The 22,719-nt window shown below is 36.7% G+C and overlaps 1 long non-coding RNA gene across 1 annotated transcript; it reads right to left on the reverse strand.

The window, feature by feature from the left end:
- Positions 225 to 1,731, reverse strand: LOC107637745. The gene is made up of 3 exons (XR_001619496.2): positions 1,652 to 1,731; positions 1,384 to 1,540; positions 225 to 364 (listed from the first exon to the last, which is right to left on the reverse strand). It is a non-coding gene; the product is annotated as an uncharacterized LOC107637745 (long non-coding RNA).

Genomic DNA, 22,719 nt, shown 5'->3' on the forward strand with positions numbered 1-22,719 from the left:
CTATTTTTCCTATCAAAAAAATTTGTTACAAAATATAACTTGATTTTGTAACATTTTTTTTCTTTAGTTACAAAAGTAAAATAATTATTTTGTAACATTTTTTTTAATTAACTAATATATTAACTATTTTATTAAGCAAATTTACATTTATATAATATGTAAAAACATACATAATTCAAACATGCCTCATTTAGCTAAAATTGTTTTAAAACAAAATATTAGTGAGTACATTGATTAGTTCTACAAGTTATATGTCTTGCACAAGTTCAACCAAAAGTTAAAAGTTCTAACATAGATTAGTGTCTCTATGAATCAAAATATTTTTGAGCCCTCAAAGTAGCATGTGGTCACCATTTCAGCACTCCTATAAATAAGAAAATTCGAAACAAAAAGTTAGGTGCATAGTCAAAAGAAATATCTTGAGGCAATCAGAAATCATGTAGCAAACAAGTGTCTATTTTGACACAGAAATTCGTCAAATAGAACTTGTTTGCTCAAACAACACAATGCACTTTAATTGAGCAACCAAATAGGACAACAACCAAATAGTGAATAACAAAACCCAAGCTTCCAGCTTCCAACAACCAAAATAGTGAAGCACTTAACCGGATAATCAATCAATTGAGCTTAGCAACAGTTGAAAACCAAAAGTAATTAAATACCAACTCAATCAATTAATAGAATCAAATATGAATATTGAAAAACAGCTTAAGATAAATTTTGGCAGCATTTCAGCAGTAAATTTGCCTATTTCACAATTTCAATCAATCAATTCAAATTCCATATGAATTCTTTGACAGTTAAAAACACAAAAAATCATAATGAATTCATAGGAAGGAAGTAAATAAGCCAGTTCCAGCAAGAAAACATGAGAAAACAATTAAAACCAATCCAACCACCAAGAAGTAGAGCAGCACTCAGCAGAACAGCAATCAATGGCCCATCATACAGCACCCAAAACAGTAAAATGAACAAAGATAATGGATTCAGGCAGCATTCTATTCATTGAAGTCAATAACCATTACACTTGCAAGCAGCAGGGGCACAGCAGTTTATCCATTAATTCAATAGAAAATCAATCAAGGCAAACTAAACGATTTCAGCAATAGATTTATCAATAAAATTAATCTCAGTTCAGCAACCATCATCTACTCCAACACAAACAACAATAACTCAGCAGCATTTCCTTTTTCATTGAATTTAACAATCATTCAACAAGCAAGCAATGAGGGGGAAAAATCAGCAGCAACCAACAGCAAGTATAGAGCAGCAATAATAACTTAATGTGAGAAATTATTCAACAACAAATGCACACACAAATACAAGGATTACTTAAATGACTCATTATGCTTATCCACATAAGTCTGCAGTGAAACCACTTACCGTTTCACTTAAGAGGCTTGTAACAACACCTTTTTTATCAACTTTTTTTCTCATTCTCCCTTTTAGGCTCACTGTCAATACTGGTAGGAGGTGGAAGTGCTGAAGCACCAAACATGGCTTCGTCATGAGCAGCTTGGATTTGTTCCTCCCTTCTTGCCTTGATAAGAAAATGGATTCGATCTATGTTTAGTCTTCCATACATAGATGATGCATGTATGTTAACAAGGAATAAAACTGACTATTCATGAATATAAGAAGAGGAATATACCTCTATTTTAGAATACCGGAAACTCTGGCCAATTTGCTTGACCAAGAAAGCATCATCTTCAGCCACTGCAAATAGGTGGGCAAATACAATTAGTTCAATTAAGTTTCAGGCTTCAAGCCAAATCCCAAACCATTACTCATTATCATTTATAAGAAAAAATATCATTGGCATTCAATAATTAAAAGAATCACCATGACTAAGCAATGAACAATTAAAATCAGTAAGTATTGGTGGTATTAACAAGCACACAACAACAGTACTCAACATTGAATCAATTAAAAATGAAGTTTACATTATCAAGATTCAGGTTCATATCACTTCATTTGATTAATTAATTATCAATTGGAAGTGGAGCCCTGTTTTCATAAACCAGTTCAGAGTTTTCAGCAAATAACCGACCTTCCAAGTGACTTATCTAAGTCTACAAAATAGATATGAACATGAAACTTGTACTCACTTAAAATAGACTGATAGATCTTTAAAATTCTTTTGAAATCAACTCAAAATTCTATTTAAATTAAAAGTTATAGCGTTTGGAAGTTGGTGCTGCAGAACCAGAAAACCAGAAAAATCTGTAGCAACCACTAAACTTTCAAAAATCATATCTTCCAAACCACTTGGCCAAATTCCCTGAAATTTTTATGGAATATTCAAGACACACTAAAGTTCTACAAAAAAATAGTTTCATCTAAAAATTAGGTCTGGACTACTCCCAAAAAGTCATTCGTTCTGCTGCTAATTATGCAGTTTTCTGCAGAAATTCTGCACAGTATTTCCAACAACCTCACATACCAATTCCTATATTCAAGCCTAGGATTCATCTAAAACCATATTTCTAAATTTCTTTTGACTAAACAAAGTTTCCCAAGAACTCTTAATTCAATATATCACAATTTCATATCATAGGTGCAACGTAACCAAATTATCACAGCATCCATTCTTCAGCATCTCATCTATAATAACATATCTCAAGTTCTGATTCATAAAATCAATTTCCAGCAGCCATAGAAATATTCCATACACAAAATCAACATCAACAAGTACTAGAAGCAAGTATAACTTCAAAATACACAACATCATCAATAATCATTACATTAAATCATTAAACCAATCACCAATTACAGCTATGATTCAACTCAATACTAACAATTATTCACACAAAGCAATCATAAACCATTTACAGTTACTCACTTAATTTTATTGGCATTCATAACTTAAAAACATTTATTTTTAAAACAAATTCCCTACCTCAGTTAGTCAAAAACCACAAAATTAAGCATGACTTCAACTTCGTTCTAACCCGTAGCAGCAGCAATAGCCTTAAATCGGATCAGCAACGGCAATGCCAGTGAACAATTTGCATTGGTATTGACATAACCCTAACATATTAACATCTCAGCATTCTCAATCAACCATGAAAACAGAATGGTAACAATAAGGGTTTTGGAACAAGGACAACTTACTAAAACTTGAAAGGAACAAACGACAGGGAGCAGCAGTAGTAATAGCACAAGCAACCCCATGACCACCCATCACGGCAACAGCAACTTCGGCACACAAGGAGGACCAAAAACAGAGACAAGACTGAGTAACTAACGAAGACAGTGGCTTCAGCAACAGCAGTGGCGACGACTCTCGCCAGTGACGGCGACGAGCTCTCGTAACGTTGACGGCGACTGGGTGCGGCGGCGGTGACAGGATCGGCTTCCCCTCTCTCTCATCTTCGCGCACTGTCTTTCTCTCTTCGAAGTTCGACGGCGGCTGGTCATCGGCGGAGCACAACGGCTCCTCTTCTCCCTGGCGGCGTCTCTGGCTCGCGGCGTGCTCTCTCTCCCTCGACGGTGGCAGCAGCGACGACGTCTCCCTTTCTTTTCCCACTTTCTCCTCTTCGCTCCCTCTGTTTCTTTCTTTCTTTCTTTTCGTTTGTTTTCAAAAGCAGCTGAGTATTGGGTTTTTGGGAAGAGATGGCGGTGGTGAATGGCAGTAAGAGGACAAATAATTAACTTGTTACAAACAATATTGAATTTTGTGACAAATTATTTTTTTGTTACAAAATAACTGGAGTTTTTGAACTTTTTGAACAGAAAGTTGTTTTGTTACAAAACAATTGGAGTTTTTGAAACAAAAAAATATTTTGTTACAAAATATTTTGAATTTTTGCAACTTATTTTTTTTGTTACAAAATATTAAAATATTTTGTAACAAAACACAATCTCGTTACAAAAACTAACATAATTTGTAACAAAATAAAACGGGTTGTTACAAAATATTATCATGTTTTGTAACAACTTGTAATGTTGTTACAAAACATTATCCTTTTGTAACAATCATTAATTATTATTACAAAATACTATTTTTTTATAACAATTTTAAATTTGATACAAATTTTTTGTTACAAATATTCCATTTTCTTGTAGTGTAAGCGGCTAAACCAAGCTGTCCCTAACCATGTGCTTGTGGCGTGAAGGTGTCAAGTGAAAACTTGAGACTAAGCGGTTAAAGTCAAAGTCCAAAGCAAAAAAAGAGTGTGCTTAAGAACCATGGACACCTCTAATTGGGGATTTTAGCAAAGCTGAGTCACAATCTGAAAAGGTTTACCCAGTTATGTGTCTGTGGCATTTATGTATCCGGTGGTAATATTGGAAAACAAAGTGCTTAGGTCCACGGCCAAGACTCATAAAGTAGATGTGTTCAAGAATCAACATACTGAACTAGGAGAATCAGTAACACTATCTAAATTCTAAGTTCCTATAGATGCCAATCATTCTGAACTTCAATGGATAAAGTGAGATGCCAAAACTATTCAAGAGGCAAAAAGTTACAAGTCCCGCTCATCTGATTGGAGCTAAGTTTCATTGATATTTTGAAATTTATAGTATATTCTCTTCTTTTTATCCTATTTGATTTTCAGTTGCTTGGGGACAAGCAACAGTTTAAGTTTGGTGTTGTGATGAGTGGATAATTTATACACTTTTTGGCATTATTTTTACACAATTTTCAGTATAATTTAATTATTTTTTAGTATATTTTTATTAGTTTTTAATTAAAATTCACATTTCTGGACTTTACTAAGATTTTGTGTGTTTTTCTGTGATTTTAGGTATTTTCTGGCTGAAATTAAGGGACTTGAGCAAAAATTAGATTCAGAGGTTGAAGAAGGACTGCAGATGCTGTTGGATTCTGACCTCGCTGCACTCAAAGTAAATTTTCTGGAGCTACAGAACTCCAAATGGCGCGCTCTCAATTTGGTTGGAAAGTAGACATCCAGAGCTTTCCAGTAATATATAATAGCTTATGATTTACCCGAGTTTAGATGACACAAACTGGCGTTCAACGCCAGTTCCATGCTGCATTCTGGAGTTAAACGCCAGAAATAAGTTGCAAAGTGGAGTTAAACGCCAGAAACAGGTTACAAACTGGCGTTCAACTCCAAATATCCATTCGCACCCAAGAACATGATGAATGTGATGATTATGTGACGCTCATCATCATTCTCACTTATGAATGCGTGCCTTACAAACACTTCTGTTCTACATACAAACAAGCTAGAATGAATATCTCTTAGATATCTAGTACAGAGGACCGAGTCCGAGATATTAGAATCTTCGTGGTATAAGTTAGAATCCCTGGACGGCCATTCCTGATATCCGGAAAGTCTAAACCTTGTCTGTGGCATTCCGAGTAGGATCTGGGAAGGGATGGCTGTGACGAGCTTCAAACTCGTGAGTGCTGGGCGTAGTGACAGACGCAAAAGGATAGTAAATCCTATTCCAGTATGATCGAGAACTGACAGATGATTAGCCATGCAGTGACAGCGCATTGGACCATTTTCACAGAGAGGATGGGATGTAGCCATTGACAACGGTGATGCCCTACATAAAGCTTGCCATGGAAAGGAGTAGGAATGATTGGATGAAGACAGCAGGAAAGCAGAGGTTCAGGAGGAACGAAAGCATCTTTATACGCTTATCTGAAATTCTCACCAATGAATTACATAAGTATCTCTATCCCAGTTTATATTTTATTTATGTTTTTATTATCAATTCACCATACCCATTTGAATCCGCCTGACTGAGATTTACAAGGTGATCATAGCTTGCTTCAGGCCGACAATCTCCGTGGATCGACCCTTACTCACATAAGGTTTATTACTTGGACGACCCAGTGCACTTGCTGGTTAGTTGTGCGAAGTTGTGATAAAGAATTGAGATTACAATTGTGCGTACCAAGTTGTTGGCGCCATTGATGATCACAATTTCGTTTACCAGGCTCTTTGCTTGACAAGTGGAAGTTTGTGCAATCGACAAGTGGAGCTTTATATGGTAGACATGTGGCACAACAGTAAACAAAATAAAATAATTAAAAGATTACAATTCTATGAACAAACCAAACTACAAACTATTGGGCGGAAATTCTGATCAATTCCAATTTAAATTCAAAACACATTTGTATGTTAAACATTCATGCTCTCTCTTATCTTCATATTTTATTTTTTATGTTCACATTTTTCGTCCAATGTAAGACACTCCAATTCTCGGTGGGGAGGAGAGGGTTAAGGGGAGAAAGAGAGCGCGACAAAAAGAAAGAGAGTGAAAGACAAAATAAACATGGCCGACTGAGCTGCTCCATAACACCCATAGGTCGAACATGGCTTAATCTTGCAGCTTCTTTACACAATCTGGAGCACCAAGAATAAACTGCTGGTCAACGGTGAGGAATTGATCCCAGAGATGGTGATACAATGTGCGACGGCGAGGCACGCAAAGTGTTAAAAAGCGATGACCCTACCCCCACTGCTCTGAATCAGACAGCTTTGCCCACTGCTCTGAATCAGTTTTTTTTTTTTTTTCTAAAAGGTGAAATCACATTTTTTTCTAATATCTACTTTGATTTGGAAAAACATGCACAACATCAATATTCATTTTCCTTAAATCTTGAATTAAAAGTTGATTTGAAAAAAATTGATTTTTTCTTCTCCTTTTTCTTGCTCTATAATACTGAAGCAGCAGCTTTTTAGGGATGAAAATTTTGCCTAAATTCTATATAAACCCAGACAAATTAAAAGAGTTTCATTTCATAAATAATGTTGTAACTAACTTAAATTATTCTATTTGTTTTTGCAGTAGCACAAGTTCTGGTAACAATTTAAATGCTCAAAGATAAGGTAATGCAGTTCTTTAAATGATTTAAACTCATTATGTCATGCATATTGGTTGGCTTGACATTTTCCTGATCTGCAGTTGACATTGCATTCATTTACATGTGCGCATTGAATTTAGGTTATACAAGGTTTGGTATTAATGATGGGAAACTTTTGAGGTGCTCATACTACCGAAATTTGGTTGGAGTCTGGATGACAGATATATTGGTAGGATTATCTTTCCCTGATCTGTTATTTTAGTGGCACTTTACTAGGTTTTTGAGTGCTAAATTCACGATTTTCAATTGAGAATTTACATGTTATTTATTAACTGCTCTAGAAAATAATAAACAAATAAATTTGAGTTTTGAAATGATATGATTTTAAATTCTATGACATATAGAAGAGAAAGAATAAACATTTGTATGTTATATCCATTTTATTTTGACAAATTAGATCCAACACTAAAATATATTTATGTGTTTTAGAAATGCATCCACCATCACATTGCTAGGAATTCTCAATTGATCAGTTGGTTTTTGTTAATTGCATTTATTAAGCCCTACCTCAACAAATCTTGGATTTGTATTTTTTTTAATGCTTTTAAATTTTACCTGCATGAAACAATGATGTATGATAGGGTGCCAGAGTTTAGATAAAGTGTGATGGAATTCAAAGGTCCCAAGAATAAAGCTCATCCATTCCTATTCACCTGCTTCGATGAAATTGGTAAAATTTAAAATTTATATGTATTTAGCTTATAATAAACTAAGTGGTGAGTTTACTGTCCCTTATCATTTCATGTGTATCTTTGGTCTATAGAAGTTTAGCATTGTGAGTTATCATATCTTATGTCTTATTGGCATATTTTTGGTAATTTTGGATGGTTTATGGGAGGAACGACTAAAAAAGGAGTAAAAAAACTACAGAACACATATTACTAGCATTAGGAACAATATTGATGCGGGGAAAACTTGTCTCACAACAAATCTCCCTTCGGCAAGTGTACCGAATTTGTCATGGGGAGTTCATTGGGCTTATCGATGTTGCAATTCTCCGGATCAAGTTCATTTTCATCTCTTCCTCAATCAATGTACTCTTTGATCTCCTTGGCAATCTTAAGTGATTGAATTACAATTTCTTGCAATTCAATCTCTCAAATCTTGAACAATAGCCAATTCCTTGGTCAATTGCTCATGAGAAGAGATGAAGTATGGTCACTGATTATACCACATGCATTTTTCAAATCAAGTATTGAGAGGGTTATAGTCACATACCCATCCAAACCCAATTTGGTCCAGCATGAGAAAGCATTTCTAGCTTGATCTCTTCATTCCTCTTTCAAGGTTCAAAAGAGATCCAAGTTTGAATAGCTTCTCTTCCAAGATATCTACTCAATTGGATGAAGATCGAAAGCTTTCAAGTAAAATCAAGAGAAAAGATAGAAGAAGAATAATGAAAATTAGTATTGATCCATCAAATTACAACAGAGCTCCCCAACCCAATGAAAGGGGTTTAGTTGTTCATAGCTCTTGAAAATGAAAACAAAGATGGAGAATACATCATAAAACTAGAAAATACAGAGAAAGTAAAATACAAAGAGTAGTTCCCTTTTTCTAGCCTCCAGAACTCCTTTTACAATTCAAAGCTACTCTTATATATACTACTCTTCTTAGCTTCTAGTTTGGTCTTCAAGTCTTGGGCCTTTGGATCTTGAGTTTAAAGCAGTTCTTTTCTTCATTTGGGCTTGGCTTTACTTGCAGAGAGAAAGTGCTAAGTGGGCAGAGACTTCAGCTCAGGGCGTTAGGGGTGTTAACATTTAGTGAAAGTATAAGTTCGAGAACGTTAGTGACACTTAACATTTTCACTAACGTTCCAATGTACCCCTTTGCCTCACATTAGAGCCCACGTTAACTATGTTAACGTGGCTTCTAACATGGCCTTGCCAAACTTCGAGAACGTTAGTGACACTCAACATTGTCACTAACGTTGGGATGGCTAAGAATGGCCACGTTAGAAGCCACGTTAACCTAGTTAACGTGGACTCTAACGTGAGATCTAGGGGCACATTGGAACGTTAGTGACAATGTTGAGTGTCACTAACGTTGTCGACAACTCTCACTTCTTACGTTAGCTCCCACGTTAACCAAGTTAACGTGGGAGCTAACGTGGTGTGTTGCATCCTTAGGCCTTCACTAACGTTGGCTTCTCTTCCCCCTTTAACGTTAGAGGCCACGTTAACTAGGTTAACGTGGGCTCTAACGTGGCCACTCATGAGTGTTTGCCAACGTTAGGGACAATGTTAAGTGTCACTAACGTTGGCTCAACTTCCCTTTTCCACGTTAGAGTTCACGTTAACTTAGTTAACGCGACTCTTAACGTGGGCAATGATGGCTATGAGAGTGTCATTGGCAATCACTTTTCTCATTAACCTTGCAAGTTTCCTCCCTTTCCTTGCTTCCTTTGGTCCTGCAATCAAGCAATAGAGTGCATCAAAGTTCTAGTCCAAGTCATGGGCAATGCAACATACAATTTGTCACTAAACTTATGCAAAATCCTCATGAAATAATGTAAAATGCACAATGTATACTTGAGTCAAGGTGTAAGTGAATATCTACCCAAAACTAGCTTATTTCCTAAGGAAATGCATGAAACTAACCTAAAAACAGTAAAGAAAAGGTCAATGAAACTGGCCAAGATGCCCTGGCATCAAATATTTAAATGATTTATTGTGAATCAAATTGATCTCTTATCTTAAAGCATGCTATTGGTACACTTTTGATATTACAAAAGGAACTTTCTCCAACTCAAGAATCAAGTCACATGTGCAGCTGTTCCACTTAGAATATTGATTTTTGCTTTGTGGTATAGCATTGGGTTAGTTTTAGCCATTTCTTGATTTTAATCACTTTTGATGTCATTACTTAATCAAATCGGAAAGCCCTTGATTTCTCTTTAATGAACTATGACGCTTATGATTGATGTGAAAAAAATTTCATAACTGTATAATTTGCTATATCTATCGGAGATGTTACAAGAATGAAAAATATGTAACACTTTTGGTGGTACATGGGCAGAACATCTAGAGAGGAGTAAAAACTTTTGGATCATCATTTTAACATTTTTATTCCAATGCAATGATAAATAAACACTTCAGGTTTATTCCAATGCACCGTATGGGAATGAACCATTGGCTTTGGACATAGGAAGTTGCAAGGTGCTTTGGCTGAAGTTGCACCTGCCAAAGCGATATGAATGATTCATCTGCTTAATCGCTACTTTTTACCCTTTTTTTGTTTATATTAGATCATTTTTGTCTCTTCTTTAATTTGTTCAGTTTAATTCTTGAATGGCACTCTTTAAAATTTAACTAAGTTGATATGTATTTAACTATTTTTGTTCTTCCTTTTCCTTCCATAACTAACTTTTGTATACTTGTTTTTGAGTTTCCTTTAAAAATGAGTTTCCTACCATATATAAATATTGAAAACTCAAGGGCACATATATAATGCAAACGGTTAAAGTCATGTATTACCTGCAGTATTTTGTGAATATGCAGCAATAATAATAATAATAATCATTCGTAAATTATCAGCTTTAATTTTCTTTTTCTTCTGCTATATATGCATGATGAATGTAGCTTTTCAATTTTTATTTTGTATTGTGATTTCTATTAACTCAGCATATACCATGTGCTGCAGTTTTATGTTATGTTCATTGGTTGTTTTTTAATTATTGAACCATGCTCTTTACTATTTTCTGTAAGTCAGCAACTATAACTTGAAAATTATATAGATTTCCTTTTCGCTATTTTGTAAAATAAACATTTTATAGTTAACAAATTTAAAAATAGGTCACTACGTGTAAAACAAACATCTTTTATATTTTTAGTTAACTAATTGATTGTTAGCATTTTATTAGAGAAGAGATCATGAACTTGAATTCTATGGTGATTTCATTAGGGACAAAATTTATGTGCCCTTGATGTCATGACTCACTTCATATAGGGACAAGATTTAAGACATATTTGTTTGAACTTCAAAAAGTGATATTGGATAGTTTTTAACTCAAGTTATTATGTATTTACACTCACTTTCAGGCTGCAGGATTTACAATGTGAATGTCAGAAGTAAATCCTTCTCTTGCTAAGGAGGCACTACAAGAACTCACGAACACGATAACCAATCTAGAAATTAAACAAGAAAATTTGAAGTTAAAAGTAAAGTGCAGTATAAAATAGTAGAACATGATATTTTTTAGCAAATCATTCGTTCTAGGAGAGAGTTTATGCAAACCTGAGTGTTAAAGTTGAAAATAAGATAACTTAAGTGATAAAGTGTGGATTATGCAAAAATCTAAACATGATCAAGTTAGTGTTACACAAAATATTTTAACATTTAAAAATATTTTGCTTTAAATATATGTTTCTTTTTATTATAGTACTTGCATGAAGTTGTGAGAAATGTAGTATCACCATTTTTAGCATAAATACAGTACCTCAGTGGATGAAAATTTCAAAAAGTTTCTTAATTTTAGTTTATAATTAGCATTTTAAAAATTTGTGAAAGGAGTTACAATAACTTTTTAAGTTGATCGTGTAACACCCTCACTACCAGAATGTCACGCTTCTGGCTGCGCCACTCTGATAGCAAGAAGTATTACGACTACTTTATATACTTAATATTAAAATCGGAGCCTGTTACTTGACACCGTATCACTGATTTCTTTGAAAACTGAAAATAAATTCTTTATCTAAAAAAAACAACATGGCATAGATTCATATACAAGATTTCTTACCTAATAGCTTATAAAATAATATAGATATAAAACATAAAACTCCTATCCTCTTACAAAATTGTAATAACAAAGACGAGGGAAGAAAAATAATCTAATTAATACAACATCATATAACCAAAAACACAGTATAACTCTTCATAATGCTTCTTCATCTGATTCCTGAAAAGATAAAGCTGTAGGGGGTGAGAACCTAACCACACGGTCTCACCACGGAATTTCAAAGTTATCATAAGAAGATATTTAATAAGAAAACTATTTTCAAACTCAGTGATTATCATTGCCTTATGAATCTTTTAAAAACCAATAGGTAATCATTCAAAACCTTTTTAAAGGAACAATGTTTAATCTTTCAGAAATCTAAAACCTTTCCTTTCTTATAAGAAAATCTCAATTAGAAACCAACCACGCAATCAAACAATACAACCATTAATTCATCACCAAAGTTCATTCTAAATTGTAGCACACCAGGACAAACACAGGTAAGACAGACAAGGAAAGCACAGGTTTAAGTAACAGTTATAGCAAATAGTTCAAGTAGCCATTAAGAACAGTTTAGCAATTAGGCAAACGAAAACAAGTTCAAACCCAAGCAAAGCATATAAATGCATATGATGCATGCCTGTCCTATGGCTGACGAGGCTCATCTGTCGGTTATCCAGCCAACCCGACAAGTCTGAAAATACTTTGACTGTCCCCCGACGTGCATCCCCAAGAGTCTATGCATAGATTTTTCTCAAATAATCAATATTTCTCAATGGGGGTTACATTCCTGGGAATTTATATAGTGTCTGGTCACACTTAGTTCGTAGGGTCAATAGAGTATCGAGTTTTCAGCCTGGTACACGTGGTGGCAAGCCATGGTACTTTATCCAAGGAACCTCGTATCTCAGATAATTCAAATTCATAAGCCATATGAATAATTCAAAGATCATATCTCAACATTCTCAATCGATATCTCAACATTCTTAACATTCTCAACATCATAATCATTCATCAATTCAAATCTCATTTCCAAATTCATTCAAAAACCATATTTCAAAGAAAATCCTCATCATCCTTCTTTTCATTCCGTCCATTAACAATCCCAATTCAAAATATAATTCTTTCTTTGATAAATAAATCAATCTTAAAACTTATAATGTTTAAAACCAAATCTTTTTAAATAATCACTTCAAATGAAACTTCCATTTTTATAAAAATTCGACAGCATTTCCTCTAAAACTCGGATTTTGCCACCCTTTTCGGGTCCCATCCAAAACATTTCTCAAACCTTTTCTCAACCATTTATAAATATCAATCATTTTCCAAAATTCAACTAGTTCCAATATCAAATTATTTTCAAATCGAACCAATTCCAATAATAAAACTCTTTTTAAAATCAAACCAGCTCAAATATTAAATCATTTATAAAATCAGACTAACTCAAAAATCAAACCGCTTCGAGAATCAATTTATTTTCATATATCAAATCATTTCCAAAAATCGATTCATTTATATTACCAAATAAATTTCAAAACCAAGAAAATCCACTTTTCATAATAATCAAGTAAATAACATTTCAAACCGTTTTTTTTTATCAACAACCATACACCACTCATGCAATCAAGCAACCAATAATCACAGAAGTATATCTTTTGCATCAACATCTATTTATCACAACTTTGTAATGAAAAATAGATTTTAAGAAAAACCCCTACCTCGACAAGCCCGAGACCCGAAAACCAAATGCGTCAAGGAAACCTTCTCTCTTAGCGCGCAGTCCGCAACATCCACAACCACAACAACTTTAATTACAGCACGTAAGAGCCAAACTCAAACCTAAAGCATTAACATTGCAAGGACCTTAGAAACATATCACAGAATAACGACTAAAAGAAATCAGAGCAGTGAATAGCTTACTGAACCTACGAATATCCGAGAAAACGAAACGGCGACGACTCCGTTGGCAACATGGCAGCTTGATGCCACATGCACGACTACTGAACTCGGCATGCACAAACCATAATTCGATCCTATATAACCATCATCTCAGTAACTCTGATAGGATATGACAGAAAAGATGATTTCAAAGGTCTTAGAGATGATAACGCTTACCAACACAGAAGATCCAGCGGCAGTCTCCAGTGGCATCCTCCGACAACTCTGGTGAGCTTCCTCAACGACAGTGGTCGCAGGAGCTTCGACGGTGCTAACCGAGGCTTGACAGCAGCAGGAACAGCGGCAGTCGAAGTTCAGCAGCAACGGAGACCAGGTGCGGCGACGACTCCACACGCGACAGTGACAGCGATGGCTTCACCTCCTCCGCGCGTGCTTTTCTTCTCCGTGTATGGCTATGGCTCGTGCTCCCTTCCGTTCGCAGCTCTATTTCTGACGCGGCACATGTAACACACTACCACGCAGAGCTTTACGCCTGGGATGTAAAACAGAGGTGGCGAGGCGCTACAACCTCTAAAATAAAATACATACTTATAATAGTAGAAAGAATATAATAAACTAGGAGTCTTGAAAAGTGGGTAAAACAAAATGGCAAAATAAAAAAATGCCATGCTCGAGAAAATGGAATTACTTAAGCGCTAAGAAACTTAAGAGTTGAGGGTAGGAAAAGTAAAAGAGTAACAACAGTACCAAAAATATAGTGAAACTAGCTCCTGACCCAGCCTGCGAAGCCAAGGCTGGCCGAAGAATATTCACATATATATACATAAGTATCCCGAATATCCCAAAATACAGAAACAAATCCCTAACTCTCCTGCAATCTCTAGGAGGAACAAAACGATCAAGTATCTTGGAGAGCAAGCTAAGTACATATATACATATATATAAGTAAACAGAAAATCCAAATATCCTAGACTACTCCGCTTCAAGAAATCCAGACGCCTAGCGAGGAGCCGCTCGACCTGCATCTGAAAACAACAACACAGTATGGGATGAGAACCGGAGCTTCTCAGCATGTTAAAGGTTCCATGCGTATAATAAATAAGGTCTGGGAATGCCAGAGGCAATCCTAAAACTTCGTCATGCAATTACAAAACTTAATTTCTAAGTAAAATCCATAAATAAGGGTAGGTGTTCTAAGTACACTATAATCACTTACCTTAAACCTAACACTTAACACTCAACCAATTCACCATTCCTCAGTCCCTCCGTCTTCCACAAACTCAGCAGAGACAAGCAATTAAAGAAATTGACGCACAAGTAATAAGCAGATAGTGCACATAGCAAGAATAGCAGTAACAGGACATATATGTTCAATTAGGCAATCCCAGATAATGCATAGCAATCACACAAACAAATGCACATGATACATGCCTGTCCTATGGCCGATGAGACTCATCTGTCGATTATCCAGCCAACCCAACAAGTCCAAAAACCTTAGACTATCTCCCGTCACACATCCCATGAGTCTATACATAGATTTCACATTCATATAACATTCAAATCACTCACTGGGGGCTATCCATACCGGGAATTTATACGTGCTCGGTCACCCTTACGACGTAGGGTCAATAGAGTATTGCGATTCAACCTAGAAAACGTGGTGGCGAGCCATGGTTCTGTTACCCAGGAAAACTCGAATCTCAGATATCATTCATAAGCCATTTCATATTTATAATCATTATATAACCATTTATCAAAGCCATGGCATATTAACTTCATTTACTTTCACACTTCTTCCTTAAAACTCATTAAATATTACCTCTTTCTTCATTCCCAAGTTACCCCAATTTCCTATCTTCTACTAATTACTAATCTCACTAGTAAAATCAAGGGTTAACAGGGTAAAAAATAGAGGTTACAGAGTTTAAAACCATGTTTAGAATAAAAAAATAAAGGTGCTGAAAAACAGGGCGTGTGCGTACGCACACACCTGTGCGTGCGCACAGCTCAACAAGAAAGCAGAACGTGTATGTGTGCACGAGTACGTGTGTGCGCACACATCACTGGGTGTGCAAGCGCCTTACCTGTGCGAATGCCACCAACAGAAGGCCCATACAGGCGTGTGCGTGTGCGTGCGCACAAAGGCGTGTGTACGCACACTTTATAGGAAATACCAGGTGTGCGTGCGCACAGAGACGTGCGTACGCATAGGTAGATTTTCGCTTCTGTTGGGTGCGTGCGCACGGCTTTGTGCGTGGGCACACATCATAAAACCTGATTCTGTTGCAAGTTACAAAAATTCAGTTTTTCGCACCAATTTTTCAGCGTCCATAACTTCCTCTACAAAATTCGGTTTTCTGCAAACCTTATATCATTTTCAAGCTTTTAAAACCCTCTTTGATTTGAAACAAACCTTATTTTCACCTAGAATTTGAGGAGCAGGTTATGGACTACTAAATTTCATCAAAAATCAAAATTTACCAAAACATGCAAAATCCCATTTTTACCAAATTTACTTATCATTACCCACAAAACCTGCATATTTGCAACATATCAAGTCCCTCATTAACACTAACTACTAACACATCAATGCCCATAGCAATCCATAAATTCATACATTATTCCAAAATCCACCATTCCAACCATAACTATAACTTTAAAATTCATAACTCAAATCCTCAATTCATCAATAACAAACCATGAATCATCATTAACCCAATCAACAAGCAATAAACACAACATTACATTATCATATACCAACCATATTTTCAACTCACTACCATTACTTCCAACCACTCATATTCATTAATTCCAATATTTCATACTCATTAATTCTAATAACTCATATTTATTAATTTCAACACCGACATCCAAAACCAATTGCTCAACTCTAATTTATCCATCAATGTCACATAAACTAATCATACAACACAATCACCTACTTCAACTTATCCTATAAGGCACTAGCCTCAATTTTCACACAACCTTATATATTAAACGCGCGAAACCTAAACCATATCTTTGCCGATTTTTGCGTAGTTTTTCCAAGGCAACCCACTAGGCAAGATTGCAAGCTTCAATACCAAAATTTCAGCATCTATTTTTCAACTCCAAGCTTCCAATTAAGCTTCCAACATTCCCAATTAGCTTCATACCATATATATACACCTCACTTATATCATATCATGAATACCCATACATATAAACTTAATTTCCAACACACATAACCAAGAATTCCAATAGGGTTTGAGAGTTTTCACCTCACTAATGGAGAATTGAGACAAGACTCGGTAAGTCCACCAAGTTAATTTGATCATAAACATCGAAATTACACAAAATTTCAACACAAAAGCCCAAGAAATTTGAAACTGGAAATGGGAGAATTGAGGAAGAAAATGTGACTTTCTTACCTCAAAATATTATTGGCTTTGTAAAGCTCGACGTTGCAGACGCGTGGCTGCAGACGGCTCGTCAATCGGAGTTCCGGATTGAAAGTTATGTGGAATTGAAAATTAAATTGAATTTGGGGTTAGGGTTTGATGGTTTCCCCTCCCTTCAGCGTGTTCTTCATGCTGGAATGATATGAAATGAGCTTCAGCTCATTATATATAGTAAGTTGGTTGGGCCCACAGGTCCGGTTCGGGTTTGGTTCGACCGGTTCGGTCCGTTCGGCCCAATCTTGGGCCAAATTCTTCGAAATTGGTGTCAAAATTCTCGTTTTAATGAGCTCTATCTTATTTTAATATTAAATTCACATTTTTAATATCCCTTATTAAAATTTAATTTATTGACTAATTATTTACTGATTTTAACGGGATTTACATCCTACCCACCTAATTAGGAATTTTGCCCCCCTCAAAATTCAGATTCAGTTATCTGAAAAGAGGTGTGGGTAGTCCTTTGGCAGGTTCAAAGTTTCTTGAAGTTGACCCCGTTACTCAAAATGTCCATCTCCTTTTATTTAAACTGGCTTAGGTTATAAGACATGAATTTGTTGTAAAAGCGTGTTTTAGAAGTTACGAATTATGGAGTACGTCGAATAGGTTTGAAAGTTACGGCAGAAAACTATTTGGTACGCCACTGGCTTTCAACGCTTTCGAAAAATTGAAATGGCTAACTTATCGGGTTTTAACTTTCTTGTTTTTGATTGCTCATCTGATTCTAGTCGTTGTAGTAATTTTCAGGGATAGGTATCCTTTTCTTTTCAACTTGAAAAGTCTTCTTCTTAGATCTGCCTAACTCTTTTGTCAGCTTTCATCATGAGAATCCTAACTCAAATTTGTGTAACTTTTTCTTCGTTGCCTCGGCTATCAAATTCAGGAACTAAGATGTTCGATGCTCCAGCTTTCGATTAATTCAAAGGTATTTAGCGTACTGTGAAGTCTTACCTTCTCCCTAATGTATTGTCTCGTTGATATCTCCAATAAGCCATTTGTTCTGATGGGCAAAATGGACTTGATTACTTGATCCAAGATTCCCGAACAATATCATCTTTTGTCCTAGACCTCTGCAACCTACTATGAAATCGATGGCTATTCTCTTTTACCTTTAATGTAGAACCTTCGATGGTTGTAGCATTTCGCACGACTCCTGGTGGTCTCTCCTTTCTTTCTCATGCATCAAACTTGTAATCACATAGATTTCCACTTCGTTCTTCACTTCTGGCTGCTCAAAATATCTTCTTGGATTCGTGGTAGGTTCTAGAAATCTTAAGGTAAATTCAAAAAATTCTCTCTTGTAAGCTTCAGGCGATAGTTTCTTATTTTAACTTCCGACCTCGATACATAACCCTCTCTTGGTACCTTCTTGATTCAACCGGCTTCAGCACTCTTAGTAGCTCCTTATCACCATTATTACACTCCTTAAGTCCTTGATTCTATGATCTCTATTTCGGCATTAGGCATAGAAATCTTTTCTTAGTTTCCCTTTTATTTACCAGACTTCGACATCCTCGGTAGATCTTTATCATCTCCTTATGCTTCCTGCATTTCGTCCTTGCTACGTTCTAAGACCGCAATAGATTTAGTTTGACTCCTATAGCTATATCCTTGATATCCAATTTAAAGTTCCAACTTACCTAGCCTTCCTTCCTCTGAAATTTATATCCAAGCATTTTCTCATAAACTTCTTACTCAGGGCGTCCGTTATCACTTCACGATGTTGTATTTACACGTATCCTAGACCCCTCTGGTAATGTATCGCACTAATTCCGAGTTGTTAAATAAGTTCGGGTATCCTGATTATTGGATTTGGGGTTAATCCTTCTCTTGGAGTTCGAAAGCTCTCTTCATATTCGAGTTTCCATGTAACCGGTGTATTTCTAGCACGTTAAACTAATCATAGGCTTTGTGGTCGGCAAGAATTTAAAGCTCCAGAACTCTTTTTGACGGCGCACGCTTACATGCTTCATCTTCCGTGTCCAAAAGTCTTGCTCTTAAGGAATCAACATCTCAACAGTTGCAGCTATAATTTATACGTGATACTAATATAGGCTCAAGTTAATTTCCAAAAGGACATTATGCTTGAAAAATGAATGAGCAATTCAAACGGTGTTTGTAGTAAGTTAGAAAGAAAATCTTGTATACGGTTAATCAAGATTATACCGAAATGATGGAATGCACAAGGAAAGGAACCTAGGTGCATCTCAAGAAAAGAGTTCAAATTAAAGACCTTTGGTAGAAAGAACAGAGCGTACAGAGTCAAAGAAGTCTCAGCTGATTCTGAAGAACATGGTTTGCGAATAAGGGCAACTCTAGTCATAGCGAACATACAAGATTCAAGGATTACACGTTTACACCAAAACAAGCTCAGACTCATCCTGGAAGAAACAAAATTCATGCGCATAAGGAGTAAAGTTAGAAAGGTAGTCAGGCCATTTAAGAAGAGCTCCGGATATAATGTCAATGTAGGTTTCAAAACAAGGATTAGATCGAGTCGCGAAGGTTCGTTAGCGTACTCTCTCTGCATAAGGCTTCCTAGCGTTCTCTTCCTTCTTCTCCGGTATGACCAACGCTTCCCACAAAGAAATAGTTGGTTAGATGATTCCCTCTTCTAGTACTCCCTTCTGCTCAACCCTAAATTCTACTGATTATAATAATGTCTTTGCTTGTGGTGCGATTGAAGTTAATCCGGCTTCCGGGACTAAGACTATCGCAAACTCGCTTTCTCTCTGAGATGGAAGTTCTGACACACCTTCAAGAATTGTCTTAGAAACTCTCTTGTATAGGGATTTGGATTCATCTTCACTTGCCTCTTAACAATTAACAGCTAAAGGTTGAATTCGCTCTATTCCTCTTCCTCAAAGTTTCACCGTCACTGGATTCTGAACAAAACTCTGCGTAGCCCTCAACACTCCTGATTCCTTAGATATGGTCCAACATACTTCCACTACGTCACTTAATTCTTAACCTTCCAAAGCCTAACCACTCCTCTAAGTTAGCTAAGTATCACTCCGTCTCAACAACCAATAGTTTTCGACTAATCATCGACTTGGACCTCATGATTACTGAAACTCGTCATGCGTCATGAAGGAATATTACATATTAATGGTAGGCAAGGAAGTTAAAAATTCAACTGATGGTTCATAATTACCTCGGGTCTGAAAATCGGGTTCGATTGCATCCCGACTTTCTCTGTATAAACAATTCCACAACATATGCCCTGGCCTCCCGCACTTGTAACATACACCTAATCCGACCCTGCATGGTCTGTTCAGATGGTACCTCTTGCATCTTGAGCACCTTAAGTCACCCGGTTGAGCACTAGTTTGCCCTTCTGAATTTGGGTCCAAACGGTTGTCGTTCCTTCGGTCATTGTTCCGGCGCTGAGAACGTGAAGCGACAAAACAATTCTTTTTGAAATTTTGGCTCCTAGGTGTAATATTTCCCTTTTTCTTTGTGAAGGGTTCCCAACAATTATTCCTGGCTACCTCAATCCTCCTTGAGCTTTCTCCCATTGCCTGACCCCTGTTAACTTGCTCCGGATAACCCACTGGCACCCCTGTATTCAGAACATTAGGTCCACCTTCATATTCATTATCACCATCGTTGCCAGTTCCAGCTTGTGGTTCCATCCCATCCACCACTCAGATGGTCACAGCAGCAACAGCTCCAATGGCAGCAACAACACTCGTCATTGCGGTCACGATATCGGTCAAACTACCTACCGGTATGGTCACCTCATTAGCTCTCCGTCCTCGACCTCGATTACGCTAATGACCGCGCCCATAAGACGCCATTTGATTCCTGTTCATACCAAATAAGTGATATCAAGGTGATCAGTCTCAATATCTCAAGTCCAGTATTCCAAAATCCCAGATGCATGCTCATGAGCATTCATGCCACACATATCAATTAGATACCCTAAATAGCATGTATACACTCCTAGAGTATGCCCAGAGGCATAATCAGTCTGTCCCTCAGGCTCTATGGGAACGAACTGCTCTGATACCATAATGTAACGCCCTACCACGCAGAGCTTTACACCTAGGATGTAAAACAGAGGTGGCGAGGCGCTACAACCTCTAAAATAAAATACATACTTATAATAGTAGAAAGAATATAATAAACTAGGAGCCTTGAAAAGTGGGTAAAACAAAATGGCAAAATAAAAAAACGCAACGCTCGAGAAAATGGAATAACTTAAGCGCTAAGAAACTTAAGAGTTGAGGGTAGGAAAAGTAAAAGAGTAACAATAGTGCCAAAAATACAGTGAAACTAGCTCTTGACCCAGCCTACGAAGCCAAGGCTGGCCGGAGAATATTCACATATATATATACATAAGTATCCCGAATATCCCAAAATACAGAAACAAATCCCTAACTCTCCTGCAACCTCTAGGAGGAACAAAATGATCAAGTATCTTGGAGAACAAGCTAAGTACATATATACATATATATAAGTAAACAGAAAACCCAAATATCCCAGACTACTCCGCTTCAGGAAATCCAGACGCCTAGCGAGGAGCCGCTCGACCTGCATCTGAAAGCAAAAACACAGTATGGGATGAGAACCGGAGGTTCTCAGCATGGTAAAGGTGCCATGCGTATAATAAATAAGGTCCTGAGAATGCCAGAGGCAATCTTAGAACTTCGTCATGCAATTACAGAACTTAATTTCTAAGTAAAAGCCATAAATAAGGGTAGGTGTTCTAAGTACACTATAATTACTTACCTTAAACCTAATCACTTACCTTAAACCTAACACCTAACACTCAACCAATTCACCATTCCTCCGTCCCTCCGTCTTCCACAAACTCAGCAGAGACAAGCAACCGAAGAAATTCACGCACAAGTAATAAGCAGATAGTGCACATAGCAAGAATAGCAGGTAACAGGACATATATGTTCAATTAGGCAATCCCAGATAATGCATAGCAATCACACAAACAAATGCACATGATGCATGCTTGTCCTATGGCTAATGAAGCTCATCTGTCGATTATCCAGCCAACCCGACAAGTCCAAAAATCTTAGACTGTCCCCCGTCGTGCATCCCCATGAGTCTATGCATAGATTTCACATTCATATAACATTCAAATCACTCACTGGGGGCTATCCATACCCGGGAATTTATACGTGCCCGGTCACCCTTACGACGTAGAGTCAATAGAGTATCGAGATTCAACCTAGAACACGTGGTGGCGAGCCACGGTTCTGTTACCCAGGAAAACTCGTATCTCAGATATCATTCATAAGCCATTTCATATTTATAATCATTATATAACCATTTATCAAAGCCATGGCATATTAACTTCATTTACTTTCACACTTCTTCCTTAAAACTCATCATATATTACCTCTTTCTTCATTCCCAAGTTATCCCAATTTCCTATCTTCTACTAATTACTAATCTCACTAGTAAAATCTAGGGTTAACATGGTAAAAATAGGGGTTAGAGAGTTTAAAACCATGCTTAGAATAGAAAAATAAAGGTGCTGAAAAACAGGGCGTGTGCGTGCGCACAGCTCAACAAGAAAGCAGAACGTGCGCGTGCGCACGAGTACATGCGTGCGCACACATCACTAGGTATGCAAGCGCCTCACATGTACGAACGCCACCAACAGAAGGCCCATCCAAGCGTGTGCGTGCGCACAAAGGCGTGCGTATGCACACTTTATAAGAAATACCAGGTGTGCATGCGCACAGAGACATGCATATACACAAGTAGATTTTCGCTTCTGTTGGGTGTGTGCGCACGGCTTTGTGCATGGGCACACATCATAAAACTTGATTCTGCTGCAAGTTACAAAAATT

This window comes from Arachis ipaensis, chromosome B04 (genome assembly GCF_000816755.2).
Source record: "Arachis ipaensis cultivar K30076 chromosome B04, Araip1.1, whole genome shotgun sequence".
NCBI classification, from domain to species: Eukaryota; Viridiplantae; Streptophyta; class Magnoliopsida; order Fabales; family Fabaceae; genus Arachis; species Arachis ipaensis.